This window comes from Manduca sexta, chromosome 23 (genome assembly GCF_014839805.1).
Source record: "Manduca sexta isolate Smith_Timp_Sample1 chromosome 23, JHU_Msex_v1.0, whole genome shotgun sequence".
NCBI classification, from domain to species: Eukaryota; Metazoa; Arthropoda; class Insecta; order Lepidoptera; family Sphingidae; genus Manduca; species Manduca sexta.
Genome location: NC_051137.1, coordinates 14663113 through 14667972, shown reverse-complemented (window position 1 = coordinate 14667972; position 4860 = coordinate 14663113).

The window sequence follows — 4860 nt, the reverse complement described above, 5'->3', positions numbered from 1 at the left end:
AAGTATTTTTTTATATGTATTTAGACTGTAACACTCTTTGTAACAATAATTAATTATCTATTCTATTATCATTATTTGTCACTAAGTATTATTAATAACATAAGATTAATTGTATACTACCTATTGTATAACATTTTCCGCGGTGCCGTATGAAGGGCGCGACTAAAATAACCGTGTACGCGCACGGACCGACGATCTTAGACTGATTGTATATGAACAATGTAACATGGGAGATTCCCCTTCGAAATAAATATTTAGGTATTAGTTTTGTATTACTTTTTTTACAGAGCGACCAAGGTACGAATGATCTCATGTACCAAATTAACAAAACACTTTTCAAAGGCACAATTTATTTGGATATTTCAACTTTATTATCATATCTAAGCTTATTCTAATTTAAATTTTAATCAAAATATGAATTTATCTCAAAATTGATCCACTGACTCTACAAGCTATTACTTGAGTGTCGTCATTTTTTTTTAAATTATCTTTCACAGCTCAATGCATTATCTATGCCTTTCGCTACCGAGATCTAATTATTATATTTAGTACATTCTATTTTTATCTGAATCGTCAGCGACCAAATTATCGATACAACATCGTATAAATGTAGGTATCTACCGTATGAAATAAGTGTATAGTAACATTTAAAGAGTAGTAGGTTACATTATATATACCTTCTTCCTAAATTCAAGCAATGATCTACGATTAGAAAGATTTATTGTTATATTTAACTGCAAAAACATTTAATTTCATAATGAACTTCCCTGTGTTATTCGAAGTCTTTATCAGGGACAATTTTAAATCCCGAAAGATAAATAAAGCGGGAACTATGAATAATTACTTTTGTAATTTTTATCAACATGAAAATTTTAATTTTAATGTTTTCAACATAAGTAATTAATATAGGACCTTGTAATAATGAGTCAGCGTTTTGATTCCATTTTTAGTTTTCGTACTTATCCTATAAAATTGTAGTTTACGATTTTATGAGTATTATGATTTTTGGTTGTTTGTTTTTGTGACTGTATTTTTGAAAACGTATTGCTCATGTTTCACTAATGTTAGTTGTGAGCGCTTTGAACCACGTAGTGATTATATTCTTTATATTTTTTATTACGGCTCATTGAAAATGTACAAAAATATTGAAATAACTAAAATTCAAAAATAAATAAATTCCGTCTGTGACCATGAAGGCTGCAACGACTTCGAAACGCCGGGAGAAAATTGTAATATAAAAAAAACGATAAAATCCGAAAACTTAATACTTTTATTTTGATAAATAAATAAAATTAAGTTTAGTGGGTTTAAAAAACAAAGGATAAGCGCAACTCTACCTAAAGTTGACATCACCTTATAGATTTAACAACTCATAATTTATAACTACAGGAGAGAGAAGAGAGACAATTATTTCTACTGGAATGAAAGTAGACCTACTAGGTTTGGAATCCACCCCATTTCACCAAATTTCAAACCATATCGTACATATGTAACCAAGCTTTAAAAATAATACCATCGCGGCACTTCGTCTAATCATGTGTGATGCACGTCCCATTTGATTTCCTACGTTTAAGGGACACGCGACAATATTTTACGAGCTCTATTCTCGTCCCTACAGTAAAGCCATCGCTCATTTCCGTGATGAATCTCTGTCATTGAGTTTCAACCCTATTTATTAATTTATCCGTGGAGTAGTGGTTTGCGGCTTGACGTCCTAGTCCCTCGATTCGGGTTATTTATTTATACATAAGTATATCATAACGCCATATCTAACAGTTAATACTAATGCGATGTTATAAACTAATCTTAACAATTGGTTTCAATACATCTATGATCCATTTCTGTGAGATTTGAGTAGTTTGAAAAGCTTTGGCAACGAATGAAGTGCAAAAATTGCAGTAATGACACTTTGGGAACTGTGAAACAAATACGTTATAACTTATAACAATGCAAGTAAGACTACGTGGATAGACTAAAATTGGTTCGCAATCATTATACAAGAGCAATAATCATAGAATCGTTATTTTTATTCAAAGTGGCAGGTCGTAATGTGGATGAAGCAACTGGGTCAATCATTATGGAAGGGTGTTGTTTACATTCCAACACTATTTTTGTTTTGTTTTCAGGTCGCAAAGTTTTGATTTATTGGTAAAACGTGAAATACAACGAAAAGCACTAAGTCGAGAATATAGTCCTTTTCAAATGTAAAAGGATATTATTATATGGTATTTAAGAAAAACTAATGTTTTGTTTTTTTTTTTGTAAGGTACTCTGACTAAGAACAACAATGATTAAAGTTTTTAAACATCGTAAGTAAAGAAACATGAGCCCTACCAAACAAAACTTTTTTTAAGTCTCATATTTCAAAAACCTAATTTTATAACTTGAATACTAAGATTTACTTCTGTTATTGATTAATATATTCTAGTACCAATGTTAAAGACTGAAACAAGGAACGGAAGTGCGGTTGTAAACATTGGTTATTTCTTGATGCATTCGTTTTAAGTGCGTTCAAGTGTTCCCCGAGTATTTAAAGATCGTTTGTAGTCTGAATGATTATTATTTTATAGCTACACAGATCAACAATTCATAAAACAGCTCTAAGGGAAAATTAAATAAAAATAAGAGCTGTTACGAGGATTAAAGTGTAAATATAATATTATAATATTAAATTAAACATTAATGACATCAAAATAATTTTGAAAATATAAGTTTAAGTTGTATAGTACATAGTTAAAATATTAATAAAAAATACAATATATATTAATGAAAGAAATAAAAATAGGCTCATTACTAGGTAAATATGGAAAGCTAAATATAGATAGATAGCTAAATATGGAAGTGGGTAATTCAATTCCTCCAAAAATACATATATTTACCACAAATGGGACATTGTAATTGAAGTCTAAAAAATGTTTAACTACAACGACATTATTCCGGAATTGTGTAAATGGAACGCGATGCGGCCCACATTTGGCGGGAAAACTAATGTCAGCGCTATTTCCGCGCTCGCGAGTGCGCGGTACCGCGTGCGATCGGAAACTGGGATTACGCTCCAAAGGCTTCATACAAATACTGTATCCATTTCCGGTGAGTGATTTGCCGAATTATTCGCAGCATACAAGTTAAGTACGTATTGTGTAAAATCTGATCGAGCTGTAGATTATTTTAACGAGCTAATTCATGTCCACTGACCTCTCATTTACCTAAAAAAACTTATAGGAATTTGTCATTCTGAATACGAATCAAGGATATACTTATTGTATACGAGTTGTGTGGTATATTATGACTAAACGGATAACTTGTGTAGATGGTATGAGTTTCGATTATGATCTAGTATTCTAGTCTCAACTATTCCTCGGGTTTAGTTAAAAAGCATGACGTAGCAGCTGAGAGCCGGCTCTGATCTCTTACTGCATTTCTTCTATATTATGCCATATGTTAACAAATGTTTATAGATATGCGAGACACTATAATATATTAAGTCCCACAATGTTCTCTCTAACTACTATGTCCATCAAACCAACTGCTTGCAAAAAGCTGCATGACGGCAAAAATAGACATACATAAATACCCAGATGGACTCTCGAATATAAGAGATTAACCATCTGGTAAGAAGGTGAGTATAACTCCATGAATCATGTTATAACATTTAGTCATGTTTGTTTATTCAGTCTAGAAGTTGTGTTGAAAAACTCCGTAACGGTTCACAGGTATATAAATTTAATTAGTGCCACCCACCGTGGCGTATTGATTATTCTGTTCGGTCGCCGTGTATTTTCAATCTATTTATTTGTACTGACGCGTTACACAATGATTTTATCCACGTCCGAAACGAATTGTTTATACACGGTAAAAATATCCTGGTTCTGCCTATCTATCTACCCATTTTTTTACTTGCTCTATCCACTGCTTTTGTGGTGTAAAACCTGAGAAATTTTTTTGTTATTTGATCCAAATTAGGGCCGTTGCATCAACAAATCTATCCCAAAACTTATTATGCATTTAAAAAAAATGGCTTTAGACTGAAGAGAAGTGCACTCCGTTATATGATGTGATAGGTAGCCAGCTTTTTACCATATCGGGCATAAATTCCAGATTCCGGGCTAATAGTCAGCAGCAAGACCCAATTACACTTTACCCGAGGTGGTGATTTAAGACTCCTCCCTAAACAAACGGCACTGAGCAATGCGTTCCATACTTAGCAGCGCGCAAGTTACAAGCGAAAATATGAAAAGATTTCCGAATAAGTAATTCCTTTAAAAAAACAAATTGAGGTCTCTTTCAAAATTTTAAACTACAAATAAAGTATGTATTAAATTTATTAAAATACCTATTTAATAGGGTTGGTTGCAAATTAAAATTATGTATACATTTTAGGAGGAGCGTTAAGGACTCGGCTTGGCGGTTTTTTGCTATTTTACCATCGCTCTAGGCGGCTCAATGCAGGGTCGTTAGGCACGGTGAACCCAACATAATAAGTTGGGCAGTAGATAGTAATAAGACATTTTCTCCGCGAGTCCGATTAAAAGTGTGCCTTCATTAAATCAAGACGGTACAATTCTAGCAACCTTCAAGTAACCTCCTTTCTCGATTGATCTGAAAGCAGCAGGCTGTGCACGGGAAGTGTCACGTTTGATATCCATGTTGGACAATTGTGTGGGTTTATCTAATACTATATAAATAGATACCCGACACTTGTTTAGTCCTCCGACAAAAATTCAAAGTTAGATGGTCACAAAAAACATAATATCGTAAGATGCAGCTTATATATGAATTAAAAAGTAATTATTATCAAATATTTCAAATTAGTTCAACATTAGATCACCAGATATTCATTTATAATCAAGCACTAAATTG